Genomic DNA, 25,974 nt, shown 5'->3' with positions numbered 1-25,974 from the left:
CATTTAAAAGGTTTATCATTTACATATGTTCCAGTAAGGGTTATCTCTTTATATATGTTTCTAATGTGGAGATATTCCCTCTACGTATATATTTCTAGTGTGGAGATAATCTTGTTACTTGTATGTTTCCAGTAAGGTTATCCCTTTACACATGCCTTTATTTTTAGTGTGAGATTTCTTTTTGCTAATGCTTTGTGTTCACCAGTCTTGGCCATACCTGACCTTATACCAGCTGGCACTTATTAGTAATCACGGGCAGTATATAGACCTGCCCGTTTCTCACATTCATGGTCGCGTCATTGTATTTATTTTCATTGCATTGTTTTGTCATTGTTTTGTTACCACAGTTGTGTTCGGTCAGGTACTCACCTTGTCACCAGTATTTCCCAGTGAGTCCGTTCCTTCTTAGTCCATATTTTCCCAGCACTGCTGAGTTTTGTTTTCGGGTTGTACAGTTCGCTTTTGTCAGTAACCGTTTTTGATTTGTAATCATTGTTGCTTGCAACTGTATAGTAAAAGCCTGTTCATCTTCATCCCGTCTTCTCTGCATTTTACTCTCTCTGCTTGTGTTCCTGCATTTGGGGTCTCCTCTCCTATTCCCACACCAAACCCTCACAGTATGTAGAAACAAACCCTTTTTTTACACGTTGTACTACAAATAGTGTCTGTCAAATGAGCCATACTATTGTCTCTATAGCATAATATAGAATATACAATAGCTCCGCAAAGATCATGAAATATCGTGAAAACGGTCACGAAAAGCTGGCCCAGAAACAGCAGGGATGGGGGGTTTACGCTGGCGCTGAATGAGTTTTAAGAGTGGAAAGTATTCCACTTGTATGTCAAGTATTCACATCACCATAATGCAAAACAGACAGGAAAACTGATTCAACTAATCTTTTCTGCCAATCACTGGGAAGCTAGCTCTACTTCTGTACACAAATCCAATCTCTCATCAAGCCAAATACCAATATCCGACCCATTCACAGTAGATATACAAAGGTCATTGTAAACTATTTATCTGGCTCTAGAGAACAGCATTCATTTTGTTTGACTAGCATCCAGTGTTACTCTGTGGTAATAGAAAAGTACACTGTAAAGAAAAGCACTCAATTATTAGAATGTGTCCGCAAACATAAACTCACCAGAAGAAGAAAATGTATACAGTAATTCAAACTAATAGATTGATACCGGGTAGAACATTTGAGGAAAACATTTATTTGCCATACAGTATTATTAGTGGCTATGACAGCTATTTAAATACATCATTAAGACAATGCTGAAGATTGAATGCATCTGTTGAGATGATGAATGGAAGCTCTTTTCCAATCAGCTTAGCAGAATAAACATTAGTTATATGCCAGGGACAAGTCATTGAGAATTCTCTGCTTACCGTGGCAAGAAGGAAATAATGTGAACACTATTTTAATGTGTTTGGTTGACTATGAATATGAACGTTTTCATTTGAAAACGTTATAGTAATGTTTTTGTTGGTGGTGGGCGGTAGGTGTTTCCTGTGGCATCAGTTCTAAAAGGTTTAAATACATAAATGTTTACACAAATCTGCAGTTTCAGTGTTAAAAAGGTTGTACATTGTGCAGCACGCTCTCTTGCAAAGTCGGCTACCCACAGTACAGTAGCTCACCAAAAAGCAATGGTGATTTATTTTGCACATAATCTCAGTTTTGCACACATTCATTTAGTTTACAGTTATTGAGAGTAAATTAGTTTGGATATGGTCACCACCAGTGATGTTCATCGGGGACATTGAATCCTTGTGTTGTGTTAATTACAGCTCCATCAAATGATGAAGATGAAAGAATAGCAATACCTTGTCTTATAGGGACTGCTAACCTTATCTTTTTTTTGTGCTGTAAGGATTACATGTCTGAAAGCGAGGATGCAATGTCCCGAATGACACATTTACTCTCAATAACTGTCAAACTAACTTCATGCTAGTCATCATTCATTACTGTAACTGTGGTATATTTTCCAAACTGTGGTTTTACCCAATATGTACGACACACAAAGTACTGATCTCATCGGTACAGTATTAGGTCCCCGTTGTGCCGTTCCACGTAATTATCAAGAAACAATATTCCACCTAAAATCGATCCCTTTTTCCAAATTTCCGTGTTGTTTTTGCCTTCACTCTCATGGCTGGTCATTGTCTGCCGCCGTTCCGGTGGAACTATTTGCTGGTGTTGCTTGTGCTGCACATCCAGGCAGAGGAGATGCTGTTCACTGGGAGATTGGTCAGTGAAAAGAAAGTACAAAAGAGCAACACTCTGAAATGCAGTGGGCGAGCAACACACGTATCCAAAAGCATAATGAGATGGTCTCATTGTTTGGGCTTTGGCATTGGCCTGCTTGGCAACGAGGAGTATGTCTGAGCGAGCTCAATGTGTGGTACCTCAGAGGGCAGGATTTCAGAGAAACCCATAGTGTGAATCAACCATCGCGCTCAGTTTTATTCCCAAGGACTTTGAATTTATTGTAGTTACAGTATGTGCACTCACATACACTTTATTTAAGTGTTGCCCACACGCATGTTTTCCCTCCTTGCTTTCAGACATGTAGGCATGCATGATCCCAAGAGGTAGAAATAAATACCAAGGATTGGTTTGAATTGGACCTCAGTAAGTCTCTTTAGAACACAGCCGACCGCGTCTATAAACAGCGCGCTGGAGGCCATAGGACAACAGGATAAATTCCTGGTATCTAAAGTGCTGGTTTTAAATCTGATCATTTATTTGGTGTAATGTTTTTAATTGTTTAAAATGTTTTACTTCTCATCTTTCATTTGAGCTTACCTCCATGTTTAAGTAGTCTGCTAGTTTGTCTCTCTCTTAGCTATTCTTACCTAAACCACACAGTCTTTCCCATTTTGCTTTCAATATCACATAATATCATCATGGCATTAGGGATGGGAATCGAAAACCAGTTCCCGTTGGGAATTGCATGCCTCCGTGACTATCGATTCCTCTTATCGCTGCCAGGTTTTTCCGACAGTTCCAAACAATAACGTTAGCGCTAACATGCAGCCATAGAGCAGACTATTTGATTCCTTAAGCCTTAAAGGGGAACTCCAACATTTTGGGAAATTAGCTTATTTAACATCTTCCCTGGAGTTAGACAAGAAGATACATACCTATTTTGTCTCTGTGCGTGCATTTAGCTTTGGGAATAGACGCTCCGTTAGCATAGCTTAGCTTCATCACTGGAAGTGAGGCAGATCCGTAGCCTTACAGTGCCTTACAGTGTATTGTAAGGTCTGACATTGACCAAATTTGATATGCATGACCTTGGTGGGCTCTAGGTCAATTCCTGAAAAGGGGGTCAATGTCAGACCTTGCAATCAAAAGTTAGGGGGCGCACTGAAATTATGGCAAGGGTTATTAGCCCCCTAACTTTTGATTGCAAAGTCTGACATTGACCCCCTTTTCAGGAGTTGACCTAGAGCCCACCAAGGTCATGCATATCAAGTTTGGTCAATGTCAGACCTTGCAATACACTGTAAGGCACTGTAAGGCTACGGATCTGCCTCACTGGGGGGATCGGACGTTGTGGACAGCGACTCCTACAGGTCGGTTTGTGCGCCTGCACAGTAGAATCAGGAAGTGTCGAGGGCGGCGTGCCCCTCCCACGCAGACCCTCGCCGCTGAGAGATCGCGCTGTGCAGGTGAAAAGATGCGACGGCTGCCTCCTCGAGTACCGGAGGGGACACGTGATGCAAGGCTTCGTCCACATTGCAGCCGGCTTGTGGGAGGCATGGCCTAACAACGTTCGAGAAAAAGTAGATAAAAAAAAATATATTGAACTGTAGTTGCATTCAACAGGTCGTTATTCAATAGATTAAATTAATTTAAGAATAAAGAAATTCAAAAAATAAATAAATTTGTTTAAGAGAACCTCAAATACATTATTTGATTTAAGTGTATAGTAAATCTTATTTTTTTACAGTTTTTGTATTTTTCTGACATGGGGGCTCAACAATAAATGACAATCAGAAATGTCAAGTTGCATGTTGTTATTCTAACCAGCTTAGTTCTGTTGCATTTCCAATTTATTTATGTAAATTATAAATTTATCAGGGAGCGATAAGGGAATCGATAAATAATCGGATCGATAAGCAGAATCGATAATGGAATCGTATAGATAAAATCTTATCAATTCCCATCCCTACATGGCATAATACAATACTAAATCAAGACGTTAAGTATTGCTTTTATTTGGTCAGAATTTTTTTTTATGACTAAATCATAAAATCATCTAAATCTATCATAATCAATAAGAAATATATTACAATCTTGTTTCTTATTGTATGAAAGCTGCTATAGTGTATTATTATTATTATTATTATTATTATTATTATTATTATTATTATTATTATTATTATTATTATTAACACATTGGACACCAGACCCGACATAAGTCGGGATAACTCGCCGAACATTGGGTGCCAAATGTTTTCAGCAGTTTACAGGCAAATACAGGAATATACAGGTACGTGTTGTAATAGGTGAGAGCACTCCATGTACATCACGGGACAACAGGTACAGGGATGTACGATAGACGAGAGCTGGTGCACTCCTTGTGCAGCACGGGACAACAGGTACAGGGATGTACGATAGACGAGAGCCGGTGCACTCCTAGTGCAGCACGGGGTAACAGGTACGTGTTGTAATAGGCGAGAGCAGGAGCACTCCTTGTGCAGCACGGGACAACAGGTACAGGGATGTACGATAGACGAGAGCTGGTGCACTCCTAGTGCAGCATGGGACATCCAGGTTGGAGGTGTACTGGAGCGGTGATCCTGGGCACAGAGAGAAACAGATTAAGACAAGGTATATACTAACGAGGACAGGGTTGCAAGGCTTTAGGTTCGTCATCGTACCTAGGTACAGTAGCTAGTTTAACACTGCGACGAGGGACGACAGGATCCGTCAGGTGATATAGGGGCTGCTGATGAGGGAATCCCTCACAGCTGCGCTGATTGATGCTCGTCTGGCAGCGTGGGAATGCTGCAGCAAGAAGCTGCCCATATATGGGCGCGGCAGGATGGGGGCAGAGGAAGGCCCGAGCCCTGACCATGACACTAATGTTATCATTGGGAATGGGTCTGAGATCGCTCATGTTCAATGCTGGATTACGTTGGAAACACGATCGCGATCAGTATTTGGAATGGCGATCAGATAATTGGATTATTCTTTTTGCAGTACATCATAGACAAGGTAAGGGGCTATATGTTATCAAGCAGAAACAAGCTCTAAAAATAATCAGCTGTGTTCAACAAAGTCATTCTTCTCAGCCTCTATTCCATAAGTTAGGTATACTCAGTGTGTATCAAGTGAATCATCTTCAGACTGGTTTATTTGTGCATAGTTCTTTAAACAGAGCCCTTCCCCCTTTTTTTCATGACATGTTTGCCCACAATCACCAAATTCATAATTACCCCACACGTAGTTCCTGTTTGCTTAGACCACCCCTTTCCCGCACTTCCCAATCTCAGTTTTGTTTGCTCTACCAAGGGTCAAAGTTGTGGAACTATTTGCCTCCACATATTTTGGAATTTTCTTTTCTGAAATTGTGAGGATTCTGTGAGGATTGGCCCATTCCCGCCACACGCTTCAAGGTACTGTGAGGAGGATTGGCTCATTGCCACCACATGCTTCTAGGTCAAGTACCAATTGCCGTCACGCACCTGTCGGTTGTTTGTAATCAGCGCCCAGAGCCCTTCATATACTCGGGTCTTTCTGTCAATCGTGGTCGGGTCGTTTTGGATTACCACTGCTACTGCCTGTTCCCCCCGTTGTTGTGCCTCATCTGTTTTCCTTCAGGACGTCCATGGAGGTCGCCGCTGTTGTGTATCTCTATCATCCGTTGGAGCTGTGCCTCGTTGCCCGCTTTGCGCATTTGCGCTTTGGTGAATTTTTGGAACGAACCTTTGGATTCTCTGTTTTTTGTGTGTTTGGATAACACTGAAGATTTGCCGTTTTTGTTTTGTACTGGACTCAGCTAAACTTGTGTGTTGGTAACACTGAAGATTAAGTCACGTGGGATTGTACTGGGCTCAGCTAAACTTGTGTGTTGGTAACACTGAAGATTAAGTCACGTGTGTTTATACTGGACTCAGCTAAGGAGGACTGGACTGCCTCTGTATTCCGTTGGCTTGTTTATTGACCACTCTCTCTCTCTCTCTCCGTTCCTCCCCGAGTTGGATCCTGGAGTAGCTGCAGAGCCGCAGAGGCAGTGGCGCTACGCCGCTTCTCCATCTCAATACCGGGACGATCTGCAGAGCCGCAGACAACTCTGCCAAGAACATTCTCCCCTTTGTTGTTCTTTTTGTTATTTCGCTCATTCCTGTTTCAGAAATAAATACGCCCTAGTCTTTGGCTATCTCTGAACTACCTGTCTGTGCCGTGCTGTTGGGGTCGGTTTCAAACCATAACATTACGACCCGACCATGTCGACCCCAGCCGACACAGACAGAGTTAGGGCAGCGTTGGCGGTCCAGATCGAGTTGGTCAACGGCCACACCCAACAGCTGGGTGCGGCTGCGGCGGCTGTACAGGACCTCCGGGCCCAGGTCCAGCTTATTCTGGATGCCCTTGACACTCTGGCCACCCAGCAGACTACCCAGGGTAATCAGCAGGCTGTTATTCTGCACCAGCTACAGGCTCTCAGTGCAGCATTGAACACCCTGCTTTTAACCCCACCTGTCCCAGGAGTCTCAGCCAGATCACCACCCGCAGCCGCGGCAGACCCCGCGCCTCCCGACCTCGCACCTCGGGAGCCCCGTCTCTCCGAACCACGTCTGTTCGAGGGTAACTTCGAGGATTGTGCCACATTCATCATGCAATATGAGTTGGTTTTCCTTTATCAACCCAGCCGATTTTCGTCAGAGGGAGCCCGAGTAGCTTACATGACTAACCTGCTCACAGGCCGAGCAGCACAATGGGTCACTGCTTCCTGGTCTATGAGGGCCGATTTTTGTTTCTCCTACCCAGACTTCGTGGCAGAGCTCCGAAGGGTTTTCCACCACCCAGCTCGTGGCCAGGACCCGGGAGCTCGGCTGGGCACCTTCGGGCAGGGCAGTGGCAGTGTCACCGACTACGCGCTGGAGTTCAGACTGCCCGCAACTGAGAGCGGTTGGAATGATCGGGCGCTTCATCTCACCTTCCTGAAGGGGCTCAACGACACTGTAAGGGACCAGCTCGCGACCCAAGAGGAGCCCGATTCTCTCGAGGGCCTAATCAGCCTCGCTATCCGCATCGACGGACGCCTCCGGGAGAGAGGGCATGAGAGAGCACGACTGGGACCCCCAGACGTTCCCCAGACCCCCCGTCCTCGTGACCATTCTGCTGACCATCCTGCCCCCTCCGTCACTGGTGTTTTTTTTCCCTCCCGAGCTGTGACCGAGGAGGAACCCATGCAGCTGGGACGCACCCGCCTTAGCCCGGCCGAATGGGAGTCCAGGCTCAGGTCCGGCCTTTGCCTCTACTGCGGCCGGGATGGACACCGTGTCTCCAATTGCCCTACCCGGCCAAGAAGACCAGGCTCGCCGGGACCCCGGGAGATCCTGGTGAGCCGTTTTTCCTGTTCCCACACCCGTGCACCACCTAACCGTCTGACGAGCGTCACCCTAGCCTGGGCGGACCAGCGGGCGACGGTGGGTGCACTCATTGACTCTGGTGCTGATGGGAGTTTCGTGGACGTTGAGTTTGCCACCCGGGCCAACATTCCACTTGAGGACCTCAAGAGGCCCTTGGAGGTTTTCGCGCTGGATCATCGCCGCCTGGCTGACATCACTCAACGCACCTGTCCTGTCCTCCTCACCATTGCTGGTAACCACGTTGAGAGACTCCAGTCTCACCAGAGACTCACCAGATCCCCTCTTGTCCCAGTAGTCCTGGGTCGGCCCTGGCTCGCGCTGCATGAGCCCCACATCGCCTGGTCCTCCGGCACCATCAGGGGGTGAAGCCCCTCCTGTCATGCCCAGTGTCTTCAGGCAGCGTCCAGTCATTCGCCCCGGGGTTCCCCTTGTGTCCCTGTCTCCAGCCCCCTCACCGGGCCCCTGTCTCCATCTCCGGCCCCCCTCGCCGGTTCCCTGTCCCTGTCTCCAGCCCCCCTCACCGGGTCCCTGTCCCCGTCTCCAGCCCCCCTCACCGGGTCCCTGTCCCCGTCTCCAGCCTCCCTCACCGGTCCTCTGTCCCCGTCTCCGGTCCCCCTCTTGGCGCATTGCCACCACACGCTTCTAGGTCAAGTACCAATTGCCGTCACGCACCTGTCGGTTGTTTGTAATCAGCGCCCAGAGCCCTTCATATACTCTGGTCTTTCTGTCAATTGTGGTCGGGTCGTTTTGGATTACCACTGCTACTGCCTGTTCCCCCCGTTGTTGTGCCTCGTCTGTTTTTCTTCAGGATGTCCATGGAGGTCGCCGCTGTTGTGTATCTCTATCATCTGTTGGAGCTGTGCCTCGTTGCCCGCTTTGCGCATTTGCGCTTTGGTGAGTTTTTGGAACGAACCTTTGGATTCTCTGTTTTTTGTGTGTTTGGATAACACTGAATATTTGCCGTTTTTGTTTTGTACTGGACTCAGCTAAACTTGTGTGTTGGTAACACTGAAGATTAAGTCACGTGGGATTGTACTGGGCTCAGCTAAACTTGTGTGTTGGTAACACTGAAGATTAAGTCACGTGTGTTTATACTGGACTCAGCTAAGGAGGACTGGACTGCCTCTGTATTCCGTTGGCTTGTTTATTGACCACTCTCTCTCTCTCTCCGTTCCTTTACAAACTGTGGTCTGATGGCTTGTTGTATTTTGTTATTGTATTTTCGTTTTATTATATATTCTTCCTGTCATTAGTTGTTTTCTCTATACCAGAAATTGTATGGCATGGGTGCCTGCTTCTGTGTCTATGTAGACCTGCTTGTGTGTGTTTGTTTGGGGGGGTTTATATTTTATCTTGATATAATATCAGTGTAATTTTGCTTCCTGGTGAATGCCACATGCAAGCCCCTAGAGGGTTTTTAGGCAATTCTCCTACACATCCCCTGTGGATTATATTGTATTATATATGTAATTGTTTTTTTATGTGTAAAATAAATAAACAAACAAACAAATCTTGCATTGATCCGATAATTATTTCCCCGCGATCGGAGCGTGTCTGTAATGTACTGTGTAACGTATTTCGTTGGTGGCGATCGAAGCATAGAAACCCTCCCACCATTTCATGCATGCATGATGAAACATAATACCGATAATCTAGCGTTGATTTCAGATTGATTATTGATCCAGGCGAGGAATGGCACGATTTATAATGAAATGCAGTAAAACGCTGTTTGGCGGCGTTTCCTGGGATTACACAGAATTACTCTAAAACTATACTCATATTCACCACGGTATGGATGAAAAAATTATTTGTTTTTTGCATCTTGACCGGAAGAAGCTCAATGACAATCGACTATGTTATTAGATCCATAGCTATAATATTTAATATAGTTTTAGCACTGCAAACACCGGCATGTATCCCCATTGAACAAAGCGCTGGCACACACGGCCATCCGCCCACAGCGACCTCTGGCGCTGAACCTGTTAAGACATAGGCCAAGGGTTTAATACAACTAGATACTAATATTTTAGGGAGTTCCCTGGCATTAAAATGCATAAAAACTAGTCCATACCTGGGGGATGTGTGTGCATCAACTACTCCACTCAGCCGGCGTGACTCCAACTTGCATTTTCTGGGACAGAGAGACGCACTGCTGGCTACGGCAACTTGTGTTGTTGCTCACAGTTTGAGTACAATAGACTACAGCCTGCCACTTTCAGTTTTGCTGACCTCTGCTCATGCGCTTTATGGCAAGTTGTATATCAGCATGCAAGGTCAAGGGGAGCTACTGCTAGCCTGACGTTACTGTAGTTGAGCTTGGAAGTTACCTGGCTGTGAATGTGCAGTTTGCTTATTGTTGTTAGCAAGAATCCTTGGTAATGATTCTCTGCAAATGCTGTCTTTCAGACTCATATTCCCCTGTTCTTGTCCAACTGTGGCAAAACAACTTCTTGTTCATGAATGAAGTAGTCCAGTAATTATTAGCTGTAAGCGCTGGCTTGCAGACTCTTATTCCCCTCTTCTTGTCCATCTGCGGGAAAACAACTTATTGTTTACAAATTAAGTAGTCCATATAGCTGGGAATACATGTGCCACTACTATGTGCAGACGTCCGGGTCTGCGCACACCCACCAGACTCCATGCAGACTTGGCCAAAATGCTCATAAACAACTTCAATTTGGGAAAATGGACAAATCAGCTTTGTCAGTCCCTGCTTATGCCAATGCTCAAGATTTCCAAAGGATTTCCAATATTATCCAAAGTATTTTGGAAATATTCAGGATTATTAGCAAAGTATCAATATTATATGTATTTATTTATTTATATATTGCCACAAATTAAAAGCTACATCATACCAATTGTGATACAGTTGATTCATGACACCAGATTCAGGAATCGTAATACCTTAAACTAACTGATTGAATGGTGTCAATACTCCATCAACCAAGAGGGCTATAGGCCTACAGTACCTTAATATGGTGAAAATAGTATCTAAATAATTTTTGGTGAGGAGAGCCCCATCCGAAATCTAGCTTAGACCTGGGACCAGACTTGGTTTGGAAGTAGGCTTGGGCGGTATGGCGGTATTACGGTATACCAGGGTATTTAGAAATCCCGACGGTATTGAAAATTAATACCGTCAAAATCACAGATGTGTTTCAGTTTATATTACACTGAAACAGAGTTTTGACAGTGGTTGGTTGGTTGTAGTGCACACACACGCCAGCAGAGGGCGAGACCAGTCCTCACTAGTGGAGCGAGCCGCAGAGCTGGTTGTCTACACACAGGAAGGGAAACCCCGCTTCAGTGGTGGAAATTAAATGAGACACGCTTACCGTTGCTGCCTGGTGCTGCGGGCTAACTGGCTATTCTGAGAGCTAACTGTTGTGTATGTGGATCACAAGGTGTTCACGCTTTATGGTAATGTTGCGACAGTGCTGTGGAAATACCGTAAAGTGTTTGTGGTAATGAGAGTGTGTGTTGTTGTGCACTGGTGGAGCAAGCAAATAAACGGTAAAACGCTACGTCACAGTCCGGTGCATTTTGAACACACAATACTAACGTTACTAGTACTACGGTGCTGCAGGCTAACTGGCTACCATTCTGAGAGCTAACGTTAGTAGTACTAGGATGCTGTGGGCTTCTGGCTACCATTCTGAGAGCTAACGATAGTAGCACTCGGATGCTGCGGGCTAACTGGCCATCTCCGTGATTTGTTTACTTGGTAACACAGGTTGCCCCCCCCCCCCCCCCCCCCCCGCTGATGAAAATGAAAGTCATACTGTCAACCGGGGTATTAGGTCATCAGGGTATGACGGTATGAAAAAAATTATACCGCCCAAGCCTATTTGGAAGGGCAAGTAGAGTAGGCTAATCTAGAAAGTAGTGTGACAATCGTTTCTAAACTGTACTGTCCAGTCACAACACAGGTCACAAAGTAGAAAATAACAAGAATGCCACTGAAGTCATTCCTCTTCTCCATAGATATCAACTTGATTCATACAAGGCTAATGGTCTTACATGGTTTGTTTCCCTCAGTACCTTCTACATGCCAGACTACATGCCAGCTGGACCAGCTACCCTCCCCACTCCTCCAGACCATAGCACCGGACATCCTCCCATTCCTAACTGCAACCATCAACTCCTCACTCAACTCGGGGGTGGTCCCCACCTCCCTAAAACAAGCCAGAGTCACGCCCCTCATAAAAAAACCAACCCTGAACCCCACCGTCATAGCCAACTATCGTCCTGTCTCTCTTCTCTCCTTCCTTTCTAAAACACTTGAACGTGCTGTATCCAACCAACTTACTGCTTATCTCTTACAGAATGACCTCCTAGACCCCAATCAGTCTGGCTTCCGGACTGGCCACTCCACAGAAACGGCCCTCATTGCGGTCACAGAGGCACTTCACTTAGCAAAAGCGAAAGGCCTCTCCTCTGTCCTGATTCTCCTAGATCTATCTGCAGCCTTCGACACAGTCAACCATCAGATCCTCCTCGCGGCCCTCGCAGGAATGGGAGTGGCTGGATCTGCGCTGACATGGCTGACATCATACCTCAATGACCGCTCCTACCAAGTGTCATGGAGAGGGACTCTGTCGGCCACCCGCCCCCTCCGGACGGGTGTCCCCCAGGGCTCGGTCCTAGGACCCCTTCTCTTCTCCCTCTACACTAAATCACTGGGTAACATTATCACGTCTCATGGCTTCTCATATCATTGTTATGCCGATGATACTCAACTCTTCCTCTCCTTCCCTCCTTCAGATATCCACGTCTCTGAGCGGATCTCGGCCTGTCTGTCCGACATCTCCGCCTGGATGACGACCAACCACCTCAAACTGAACCTAAGCAAAACAGAATTGCTCCACCTGCCGGCCAAATCCTCCCCCCTGACCGACCTCTCCATCACAGTCGAGAATGCAGCTGTGACCGCGTCGCCGACCGCCAAGAACCTTGGTGTTGTCCTCGACGACCAGCTGAACTTCTCTGCTCACATCGCAGCGACAACCAGAACCTGCAGATTCCTCCTGAGCAACGTCAGAAGGATACGCCCCTTCCTGACAAAAGAAGCCACCCAACTCCTCGTCCAATCAACAGTCATCTCCCGCCTCGACTACTGCAACGCACTGCTAGCTGGCCTCCCGGCCACTGCCACCAAGCCTCTTCAACTCATTCAAAACGCAGCGGCCCGCCTGATCTCAAACCTACCGAAGTCGGCCCATGTCACCCCACTTCTTAGGGACCTGCACTGGCTCCCCATTGCTGCACGTATCCGCTTCAAGGCCCTCGACCTAGCATACCGTGCGGCAAAGGGAACCGCTCCCGCCTACCTCCGGTCAATGGTCTCTAACTACACACCCTCAAGACCCCTACGCTCTGCATCTTCTGGCCGCCTCAGATCTACTCCTATCCAAGCTCCCGGAGGGTCATCAAAGAGAAGCCGCCTATTCTCAGTCCTTGCCCCACAATGGTGGAATGAACTACCCATCCCAGTTAGGACAGCCGAATCCCGTCCAATCTTTCGCCGTCGACTAAAGACTCACTTCTTCAACCATTATCTGAAATGATAAAAAAAAAAAAAAAAAAAAAAAAAAAAAAAAACCCCGACTAACCTTAAAGTCATGCACTTGTCCTAATAAACTAACCTACACTGTAACACGCAACACTTTGATGAACATTGTTACTCAGCTGATAGAGTTATACCCTTCTTGCTGTCTTGTCGCACAGAACTTGTAAGTCGCTTTGGATAAAAGCGTCAGCTAAATGACTAAATGTAAATGTAAATGTACCTTAATGTGGAGACGCATGCTGTACTGTAAGGTAGGCACCATTTAATGTAAATGTCAAAGAACAACACCAAGCTCAGCTAAGCCTGAATAGCTTCTCTGATTAAAGCAATGAATGAAATGTGGCTACTATAGTATGTCACAGCCTCCTGCACCAAGCTAGAACAAGGTTATTGCTGATGTAATTTGCCGGTTGAACTAAATGGAATTTATTTGCTAAGTGGCCTATGACTTAGCCTAATTCATTGTGGCTGCATCTAGATAGTAAAAGTCACAACTCATGAAGGATCTTTATGGCAACTTCAGCAGAAGCTACATGACATAGCAGTATTATGTCATGAGGACATTTACTCAACATGTCACAACACTTTTAATAACTGTGCAGACTATATTACATGTAATATGCTTATTTGTAATAAATGTCTTGTGTAGACTAAACAAGAATCTCAATTTCACTAGCACATGTAATAATCGTAATCCAGTGTGAAATGAATTCAGCTAATATCACATCATCTGAATGGTTATGATGGGGATAATTTGATATAATAGGCATATTTTTCTAATAATTACTTTAACCTAGAGAGAGAATTTTTTACCCGCACCATTTTGTAATTTTGTAATTTCCACCATTTGTATCATTTCTACAGAGAGAGAGTCACCAGGGACATTCCTCTCGTAACTCCCATCGTAAACAACCCCCCCCCCCTCCCAGGCTGTAATGGCATGGAAAATAGGGAGTCCCAATGTTCATACCGTACTTCCATCTAGAATGGCCCCTGGCCACTCATTACAAGTGAGTCTTTCACCCTTGCGAAGACCACGGCACTAAGTTGTATTATTTTCACAGTGATTGCATCAGGAGTAGTTCCAGTTCAGGCAGACGTGAAGCAATCGCTATCGCTGCCACTCTCGCCCTAGCAAGGAAAGCAGTGAAGCATGACTGGCACACCCTACATAACACCACAACAACAACAGCACTTATGAGCAGACTCAAGTCTACCCCTACAACAAGGCAGCACAAGAGATGCTCCGTTCCACCACTGAGGACCTAGCCAGAAATGGATGGCTGGCGGCAGCCTGGAAGAGAGAGTGGGAGAGTGCTGGGCCAACCCGTATCCACCACTACATCTGGGATCCAGGAGATGGCGCCACAGGAGACGATCTTCCACGCCGGCAATGGGTTCTGCTGAACCGTTTAAGATCTGGGGTCGGTCGCTTCAAAGCATCATTAAAGAAGTGGGGCCTGGCAGACAGCGCTGCATGTGAGTGTGGAGATCCTGAGCACTGTTGACCACATCCTGACCATCTGCCCCCTATACAAACCACCCTCGGAAGCCAGCCTCTTTGATGTGGGACCAGAGTTAAGGGCATGGCTACAAGATACAGAGTTGGACCTCTGACGTTACACGAAAGAAGAATCTAGAATGGCCCCTGGCGACTCATTACAAGTGAGTCTTTCACCCTTGCGAAGACCACTAAGTTGTATTATTTTCACAGTGATTGCATCAGGAGTAGTTCCAGTTATATTATCATACTGTCATCGCGTCTTGCTCCTGCCATTATGAGATAACTCTTATCTCCTAGCACCTACTGTGCTCATGAACAAACAATTTGCACCCATGCACCAGGGGCGGATTTAGGATTGTAGGAGATCCGGGGCTTAGCCCAGATAGGTGCCGCGTTAGCGGGCACGGATTTTTTTTACTTTGACACCACAACCTTTAACTTATACCACCACCTTAAAGCTGACAAAAGGCACTAGATAACACTTAAATTCACACCCTTTAATTAATGAAGCAAACTATAATAATTTATAATAATAATAATAATACACTGTGTTTGTATAGCACCAATCATACATGAATTGCAGCTCAAAGTGCTTCACAGCAGTACAAAAAGACAGGCATAAAATGAGCACAACATTGGCAGATCAAGAGCAATGCATAAAGTGCAGACATAAAGCATAAAATAGATAGCAGTAAAATAGACAAAGTCAAGGTAAGACATAGAACATTAAATCACATCGTTTTTCATATTAGGATCTAAGATCTAGTGTTAACTCGCCGAACGTTGAGCGCCAGGACCCCCGAAAACCAGAGTATAGTCGGGTTTTCATCGTTGTTTCTTTTATTCGATATTTCCATTCATAAAGACATGCCGGCAGCCTGTGTTATCACTGGGGATGGGTCTGAGATCTCAAAAGCTATGTTTCTAAGGTGGAAGAATAATGTTTTTGTCAATTTGTTGATTGTGATTTAAAGCTTAGGTCTGAGTCTACCATAACACCAAGACTTAACTCACACAAATACCTTAAATAGTTATCAGCTGGATAGACTACAGATGGAAATTAGCTTCAGCTAAATCTGGTGCAAACATATTTTCATGTAACAATGATTAATTGTCAAAAAAAAATATATATATATATATATTTTTTTTTAAATAGATTCGGGGCTTTTCAGAAAACATTCGGGGCTTGAGCCCAAGTAGCCACCCCCTAGCCCCGCCCCTGTCATGCACGTGACCAGGCCACGCCCCAGTGTCCTCCTATAAGATGCCGGACATGGTCACACTCTACCTTCCTCTTTTTTTGTTTCCAACATGGACGCTGCAGTGCACTCCATGAACTAGTTGTTATGAAATGCAGAGAGAAATTACACAATGTTGTGTTTTTTCGCCGGACATTCGCCAGCCCCTGGAATCTTCTCGGCACATCCTAACAGCGCATCGGGCCTGGCCTGGGGTTTCCTCGTCTCGTGACAGCGGATCGAGGGACGTCGCGTGGCGGCTAGCTGTCGGGCTAGGTCGCGCACAGGTAGGGCCTGCGCTGCCACGCAATAATGCTAGCATTTGTGATACTGCTTGTTGTCCCGTGAGACAGCCGAGTTGTGTATTTGTGCGAGGGGCAGGATATTTGGGAAAACATGGTCGTCATGACTCTGTTTTGGGTGTTTTCCCGGCTATGCTAGTGCGCGAGGCTAATGCTAATGCTACAATGCTGGGTCTCCGTTCTTGTTCCCCGCCGAGGGCTGTCTTTACTAAAAGGTCAATCAGTGTCTAATGTTGGGAGTTTTGACGGGGGCTTGTTTACTATTTCATGGGTGGATGGGCTGAGGCCTAGGGCTGGTGTGCTTTTTGTGAATCTATGAATTGTGTGCAGGACTGGTGTTTTTCTCTGGTCTGCATCCCCTTAAAATTTGTGTGTATGGGCTAGCGCTAGCCCATTCTGCAGTGTTAGTGAAGTTTTCGTTCATTTATTAATTTACCCCTTCATGGGTGCACACCACAGTGGAGGTTGCTGCATTCCTACTAGTGAGGCAGTGCTTCACTAGTAGTAGTATTTTGTTGCAGCCACGACTGGTGCTCCGTGCTTGTGAAGCAGGTGGCATCAGTCCTTTGCCTCTGACATGGTGGAACGGTGTCCCGCCCGGCCGACGCCATGAGGCGAGTCGGCCCGGCAGGTGGCTGGTGGGCTGTTAAGCCTATATTGCCATGGTATAGAATTAGCAGCGACTAGCAACATTGTTCGAATTGCTGTTTTTTCTGTCAAAAATGGTGTCGGTGGTGGGGCCTTAGGGCCAGCCGACGTCGAAACATTGTGCGAGGTTTGAGGTTATTAGCTTTTGACCTAGCCGCAAGCTATAACCGCAGGGAGGGCTAGGATGCTGTCAACGCTTGTTTACAGACATCTTGGTTGGATCAGTCTCCCCTTGAGGAGGAGAGAACTTTTTTCCCTCCTCAGGGCTCCCCTCTCCGCAGAGGGACTTTGGTCTTTCCGCAGGAGTGCGGGCGGTATTTGACCTAGGTCCCACACCGCCTCACACCGCGCAGCCAGAGGTGAGGTCGCGGCCTCGCCAGCGGCTGTGGCGAGGCCCTCAACCAGCGGCCATGTTTCCCCCGCCTGAGGTACCCTGGACACAAAGAAAACAGGTGATCGGCTACATTAGATGAGCACGCCCTAAAAAAACGTTGCCGTCTAGCTGTGGCTAGCTCGCTCTCCGGTCACTCCCCCCCCAACACCAGCGGGATAAGGGCTCTGATTTGTTTCCTTTGGCTGCGGGCCGCGTGCCTTCAATGAAGTGCAAGCGGCCCCATGTTTCACTTCTCATGGGGACAGGGGCTGCCACCCAGTTGCTGGCTACGCCTGGGTCTGTCCGTGAGAATGTTGTGCTGTCAAGCGGCTCCCACGCCACACGTTCTGCGTCTGTGTTTGGTGAGCCTGGTGTTGTGTCTGTCAACAACAACGGTTGTCAGCGGGGGAGCTCGAGGCTTTTGGGGTCGCAGCGCGAGTTCCCCCAGCCCCGCCCTCGCCAAGCTGGGTATCGCGTTAGTGCCTCCCACGGCCGGAAGACCGGCGGTGGTCTGGCAGGCCGCGTGATTTGGGTGGTAGTAATATCACTGCAGGGCTACGGTGTGTAGGAACCCACCCTATCGGGCAGTGTGGGGACCTCACGTCTTGCATGTCCAGCTGTAGAACAGTTCCTCAGCAATCCATGCCGGGGAGGTGTTCAGTGGGGGAGCTTTTGTCACCCAGTGTGATGTCAGCTTCCCCTGTATCAAACCGGCCCTTTCTGTCGGGGTCCCCCCTTGGGTGCGATTGCCTCGTTGGTAGTGTCAGGGTGCGGTATCCCAGCTCCATGAGACGCCCTGCTTGCGCTTTTGGCGAGTCCAGGGTTGGCAACGCACAGCGGGTGGGACCGGGCTGCCTATCTACGGTTTCTGGCGGACCAGCGCCAAGTGGCGGCGGGTGCGCCTGGGATTATCATCACATATGGCTACAGCAGTGCCATATGTCGAGGTTGATGGAGAGAACGCTGAGGCGGGGACTTGTGTTTACACAACCCCACCCGTTTTCAGGTTTGGTACAGACCCTATTGTCGGGGTCAACAGCAGTGACAGCTCTGGCCGACGAGATCCAATCTATGTGGGCGAAGCAAGCCATTGTCGTGGTCCCAAAGGAGGACGCGATGCGTGGCGTTTCCTCCTGGTATTTTTTTTTTTTTTTTTTTTTTTGCAAAACAAAATTATTAAAAGTCAGTACTCAACACACAATGCATAATGAAACTAACAATTAAGGTGGCTAAAATGACATGCAAGTACAGAAACAGAAAACAAAAAAAAGTATATAATAATATTTTACCGTACACAGTGTATATCCAACGAAATTACCAATTATACCAATGTCTTATACAGGATATACCCCTAATACCTATTATCTAAAACCCTACACACATATGCTCCAGCTCGAACCCCCCCCTCCCGGACCCCTCCTTGGATAGTACCTCCATTATCCCTCACTCCTAACCAGACACTACCATTATAAGCTAGCTTTTATTCTCTCCACCACTTCTAACCACATTGACATTTTGGATTCGTTGAGACCCAGAATTCTTGCTGTAGATATTTCTTGATAAATCACATCAAGATATGTAAGAAACCAAACCTTCCGGCACATTTTTTCCGGTTGAAACCAGCGTGATGCGATCAGTTTTTTAGCTACTGTGATACCCGATAAAAACCAATCTCTTTAGCTGTGGATTTACTGCAAACTCAAAAACATCATTCAATAGTAATACAGAGGGGTGTACTGGTATATCTTCCTGGTATTTTGTGGTGCCCGAGAAATCGGGGGGTGGGTGTCAGACCCATACTGGACCTGTCCCATGGAAGGTTCAGAATGTTGACCGTCTCCCACCTGTTAGACGCTGTCAGGTGGGGGCCTGGTTCTCCTCCATAGACCTGTAGGATGCGTATTCGCATCCCGATCTTCCATCCTAGGGCTTACCTACGCTTCCTGTGCAGGGCTTAGCGTACGAGTACCAGAGGCTGCCGTTCGGCTACTCTCTGGCTCCCCGCATCTTCACCAAGTGCGTGGAGACCGCGCTGGGGCCTCTGCGTCGTCGGGGGTTACGAATTGTATTCTGCCCTGGACGACGTTCTGGTCCTTGGCCGGTCAGGGTAGATCGCCAGGTCTCATACCAGGCAGGTGGTGTCTCACCAACCGGGGTTTTGCTGTAGACTGGAAGTAGAGTTCTCCTCTTCCCAGTCAACGGGTGGAGTACTTGGGCTTTTTCTAAGCTCAAGGTCTATATGGGCATCCCTCTCGGAGCGGCGACGTGTGGTTGGGTTCTCGGCGTGCTCGGAAGGTTCCGTCCTAGGACGGTTACGGCGCTGTCCGTGATGCGCCTGCTGCTGGGGTCCCTCTTGCCCTCCTCTTCATGAGGAGGATGCAGAGGTGGTTTTTTCCAGTATGGAAATGGACCCGGTGTGAGACATATGGAAGTGGCTAAAGGTTCCCATGTCAGTACTGGGGGACCTCATCTTCTGGGGAGGGCCTGGTGCCCTCACCTGCGGGGTCCCCTTGGGCAGCAGGCTGTCACACGTCACGGTCTTCACCGACGCCTCCCTCATGGGATGGGGGGGGACGTGTCGGACCAACGCAGTAGGGGGCAGCTGCCATGCTGCCCGGTATGCGCTACATTCAATGTGTTGGGATTGAAGGCAGTCCTTCTGGTCCTCAAACGGCTCGACCACATTGTGGTGGGCAAGCGTGTTTTGGTCAGGACGGACAACGCGACGTCAGCGTCGTATATTGTCAGACAGGGAGGAGTGCGCTCGCCCCGCCTGCACCAGGCGGCGGTCGGGCTCTGGCTATGGGCGTTCTCCATCTGCTCTGCCTGAGGGCTCTCCACATCCCCGGCAGGGTGAATGTGGGTGCAGGTGTGATGTCGCGGGGCGAGTGGGGACTACGTCCAGACATAGTCGGGCAGGTCTGGGACCGATTCCGTGGCCGTCCGGGATTCTGTCAGAGGATTCAATCGCTATCGCGTCATTGACTAACAGTTTTAGGACAACAATGTTGTTATTGCTGTTCTAGATGACTTCTGGATACAAGCTATAATCTGGTATTGGCTAGATGGACCATACATTTAAGTATACATTGTAATTTTTGGTCTTTTTATAGGCTATATATATTGACAATACCAAAACAAATTTTATACTTTAAACTGCACAATACCCAGCTCCTCGTTCATTATCCATTACATATTGAGGCAAAATTAGTGGACCCTTGATGTTTCGGCACAGCTGTCATGCCAGGATGTGGCTGAGTTCTCAAGACAAAGAACATGTTGGTATGTTTTACGTTGATTATCACGTCAGATTAACAGATTCAAGTAAGAAATTGGCTAAATGTTCCATTGTAATGTGGGCCTGTGAAGCCTGTTGAGACATGTGTGTAATTGTGATATTTAGGGATGGGTACCGTTCACATTTGAACAGATACGGTACCGGTACCTGTCTATCGATACCGGTACCCAACGGTACCTTTTTTTGGTACTTTAGTCTCTAAAAATGTAATCTACCTACCTCAGTTGTGAAAAAAAAATCCAAACTTCAAATAACCACACTTTCGACCGTTTTCGGCTTGCCATTGCCCTGACTGCTTTGTTGTTGAATCAAGTCAAATCCTAGGTAAGCGTATATTGTGCGTGTGAACGTTGACATAACAAATTTAAAGTTAAAAATATTTTTTTTTTTTAAAGTGTAAACATATATATATATATTTTTTTTAACGGTATCTCACGTGAATCGATACTCGTGTTTCGGTAAGTACCTTTAAAAGTACAGAATTCGGTACCCATCCCTAGTGATATTGAACTATACACATATATTTGGCTTAACTTACTGTAGCTAAATTAATACATTTGACCAAGTTTATTATAGTTAGGTAGCCTTTCCCTTGCCTGTCATTTGACACCTCTGTTCAACCCGGCCAATATGTGAGTGAAGTAAAGAGGTTTATTAAAGATACATAAAAAAAGACAGTGACAATTTATTTATTGTTTATTGTTAGAATGATTGAAACACTATTTGGACCAGCAGCCCAGACTTCTAACTTTGGCTGTATGACTAAGTGATTGAATGAGTGTCTGCTCATCGATGTCGCATGTACTGTAATACCCACAACTCAGCGGGAATTAATTTGTAATATTATTAAACATCTGTTGTGTGTGGTTTCTGAATGGAAAAGCAATAGCATTTCCTATCAATGTACGCAGACTTAGACTGAACACCTTTTTCAGTAACTCCTTGCCATAAATTGTTTTGCTTTTTACTGTACAATATATACAGTACTATAACCAATGACCAGTGCCCCATGCCATGTCATGTAATTTAATTAAATGGTTGGTTTTGTTCAATTAGTTCTTACACTGTTTTCCACAGGGACCTGGCAGCAGGATTAGAGTTTGACCCAGACGTATCCAGGTGTACATTTAAATGTATTTGTGTTTCACCTGATGCATTGGATGTGTTTTATTGAGGGCGACACTGCTGTGGCTTTTGAAAGTTCTCATCGAGGGCCAGATTATTAAAACAGGCAGATGCAATTAGTGGCTAATGTTTCCATCGGGTTGGGACCTGGGAGACTAATTAAAGGCCTTTGTCTTACAGACAATAGGAAACATGTTCATCTGAACCCCACAGACTGAGATTCATTGAGTTCCAATATATTTAAGCCTAAATCTACATCTGTATAATCTAAATATTCTAGTTTTCTAAATAGAGCCTTGTATATATGTCCCATTGATTACATTGCCCTGATTATTAGAGTCTGATAATTATTTGTAGCAGATAATTAGTAATGTTTTTAAATGATCAGTATCGCCATTTTATTTATTTATCGGTTGGCCAATAAAGTCACTCCATTGGCATTTCACCCTGTTATTGTGCCCACCGCATTATCATATTATCAGAAACTTTCAGAATGATGAGTAGACAGCCAAAAAACACTCTTTGCCATTACTGTAGTATATGAGAGATGCAGGGAAATCAGAAGCTCCGTGAAGCATGGATTGATTTACCTTCATCTCGATTGGCATATAACATCTCAAAGATAATTTTTTTTCCAAAGAAAGAGGAGCGTGCCAAAATTGCAAAACTCACTCGCTGGTTGGTAAGAAGAGCGTACCAAAGTTACAAAACTCACTCTGATGTAACGTTACGTTAGTCTGTCTCCCTCATCTCTCTCCCCCTCGCCCATACATGCACAGACATTATCCTAAGATAATTACAGCCATCTGTAGATTTTCTACTAGTAATGTTATTTAGCACTATCCTACACATACATTTCACAACATGCAGACAAACAATAATGCACAGACGACTTAACGTTAGCAGCCCCCTACTCTTTTTTACCCCAAAAAATTATACTCTTGAATGTTTACCCTATCTGTCATAGCTGCATGAAATCAACAGAGAACACAATGTTTACTGCTGAGATGGCCTTCAAATGTAGGCTAAAAGCACAATTTCCATAATTTTTTCCATTGGCATTTCTCCTGTTATTGTTTCATAATGTATTACAGAGCCATTTGCATCGGTAGTGTCTTCACCAGTCATTTGGGCTTGTGTGGATTTCCATTGCATTCCACACGTCTGTCGCAATGCGAGAACCACTATAGGGCAAAAGAGCATGCAGGGAACATTGATCTGTTCATTAACTACGAAGCCTGAAGTTTCCTTTTGTGTTCTATTATAGTTAACTTATTGAGACACTGGAATGCCTGATTCAGAGCTTTTTATATTTCATAGTGGCCTAGGCTTGCATTTCTGACCATTTTCTTTTTTTTAAAGGCAGGCATTTGCCAATTAATTTATGATGCAAACCAAAGTAGGCCAAAGCCATAGACTATGGAACCAGAGAAAGACCTTGAGAATACAGTCACAATCTAACATATATTCATTGTATAACTTACAAAGATATGATCCACACATAAGCAGGGCCAACTGTGCCACCAATGACAGTAATCCTAAGTAGCGCTGTAAAATAAATTTTCAGTCAGTGAAGGAAAACTAAAACATGTATAGTATTATGAAGAAATAACTAAGGAAAGTGACAGATAAAATATGAGGAAGGGAAGGGAAGGTGATTATTCCTACAATAAAGAACATGTAGTTTTAATTATTCATTCAGTAAAAAAGGTCTGTGTCTCCAGGGAAATTGATTGACTTTTATTGTTCAAACATTCTATTAAACAGATGTTCATTTACAGGCAGCTTTGTGTTAGGGTTTGTTTTACTCTACATTTTGGCACAAAACATGTCACATTTACATTTACATTTAGTCATTTAGGCACCTTCATCCAAAGCAACTTTTTACCTAAACTTCTACAGATATTTTACCAAAACTGAATACCGGCCCCAAATATAGGCATCCTTCATTACTAATAATAGTTTATGGCATCTGCCTAATGGTCGAGCCCTGATTATTTGTGTGATGCTCAAAATAACAATTACTCCTGACTTATTTGATGAAATTGAGCAGCATGTACCGTATAGCATTGCTATTGTGCTCATGGCAGGGCAGGCCTCTGAAAAGGCCAAAGCAAATTATCCACAGGATACCTCCCCCAGGGAGCAGGTCTCCCCTGTTTATTAAATTTGTTAAAGTGCTTCCCAGCAATGCCCATTTTATCCTCTTAACAGTCAAATGACTATATACTCCAGCAATTACTTAATGTACTCTAATGAGATTCCCCCATGAAACGGAAGGATTCATTTATTTTAATGTGACGCCTTCCACCAGGCCGGACATGCAGCACATCCCCTCACAATCCAGGGTAGAGTGTAGGGGGGGAATGGTGGGGGGGGGGGGCTGCAGTCTTGAGTAGTGATGGGAGCTTGGCTATCAGGGTGGTCACTCTGCCCAGAGGAACAGAGGCATGTGGCCCCAGTGGCAGCGGGTTCAAGGGGGGCACAGGTGCTTCTCCTCAAGCTCATCTCTGTTGCTGTGCTTATTTTCTGGCAGTAGCACGAACACACTGAAATATTTATGGGCAAATCTATTGATTGGGACCAGCTACTTTCCAGTTGAACTGCCGGTAGCTACTCTCACCAACCCCAATCAAATAGTACACACACACACACAAGTCTGCACACATACTGTATGCAAGTACGTGTGTGTACACACACACACACACACACACACACACACACACACACACACACACCTACACACACACACACACACACACACACACGTTCAAGGGTACTACTACGACTATGCGTGCACCTCATGGTACCAAAGCACCTCAAAGGCGTTTAAAACAAAATTACAAACATCACAAAACAAACTGGTCAGACTACTACTTGACCTTACCCCCAGAACCCACCTCACCCCTGCCCACTTTGACAACCTAGGATGGCTTAGAGTAGACGACAGAGTACAGCAACTTGCAATGGGCCTGGTCTACAAGATACACTATACGACTAAGGTACCCATGTACATGTCAAAATACTTCCCAAAGGTCAGTGAATACCACAACCACTACACCAGAGGAAGCTCAACAAATCATGTTAAACCCAGATTCGGCTCAAACAAGGGACTAAACACGTTTCACAATTATGCCACATCAATGTGGAACGCCCTACCCAAAGCTGTAAAGGAATGTGAATCCCTACCCACATTCAAAACCGCTCTTAAAGAGCACCTACGGGAGGCTGCAATTTGAAACTGGCCACCGTAAATGCCCAAAACCCCCACCACCTCCTAATAGACAGTCTCCTCCCCACCGCATGTATATATTCCCTCCCCGCCGTATGTATATTTCTCTCCCACCCACCCCCTCCTAATGTACAGTCCCCTCCCCATCATATGTATATACTCTGTCAGGATCTAGGGGTAACAGTACTGTATATTTGAATACCGTTTATGTCACAAATGTATCAGTACTAAATACCTATATGTCCCTATGCCATAAATGTCATGTATGTTGTGTATGTCATAAATGTCTATATGAATTGAAAATGGGGGACCCTGATGTAAACAAGACAAACGTCTTTCTCAGGTCTGCATCCCCTTAACAATTGTGTGTATTGAGCCGTACTGTATTGTACCCATTCTGCAATCTGTTAAATAAAGTTTTCATTCATTCACACACACACACACACACACACACACACACACACACACACACACACACACACACACACACACACACACACACACACACACACACACACACACACACACACACACACACACACACACACAAACAATCAAAAATAAAACATGACCACCACCTCAAGCTCTCACGTCTTAGATTTTGAAGTGCACACCATCATACTTGATATGTTTTGAGCTGCACCCCAGTTGGTCTAAAATAGAAGTGAAATGTACTGTATGTCATTATCTATGCCCAGAGGAGCAGTGGGTATGACCAGAAGAGCATCTAGATCCAGTGATCAGTTCTTCCCAGGTTGTTTTATGGTGAAATAAAAGGAAATCCTAATGGAGAGACAAGAGCCTTAGACTGATGGAACTGTCTCTTCTACACACACACACACACACAAACACACACGCACTCGCACATGCACATGCACACGCACGCACACACACACACACACACACACACACACACACACTCACACTCACACTCACACTCACACTCACACATACACACTCACACACACCGTAACCCCATTATGGCGTCAGACTTCAAAGCTGATATTGGTATTTACAGCATTCCCTGCAAATGGAGTGGGGCGCTGTTTGTTTGCAGAGCAAATCTAATG

At 45.8% G+C, this 25,974-nt stretch overlaps 1 protein-coding gene across 1 annotated transcript in view; it reads left to right on the top strand.

Annotated features, from left to right (window-relative positions):
- grik3 (glutamate ionotropic receptor kainate type subunit 3) overlaps positions 1-25,974 on the top strand; it is a gene marked incomplete at both ends in the record, with an annotated part of 377,990 nt that overhangs the window by 236,726 nt on the left and 115,290 nt on the right.

The sequence above is a fragment of the Notolepis coatsorum genome (genome assembly GCF_963971535.1).
Source record: "Notolepis coatsorum genome assembly, chromosome: 19".
Taxonomy (NCBI): domain Eukaryota; kingdom Metazoa; phylum Chordata; class Actinopteri; order Aulopiformes; family Paralepididae; genus Notolepis; species Notolepis coatsorum.
Note: the sequence above shows the minus strand (reverse complement) of the source record. Positions and strands in the feature narration are given on the sequence as shown.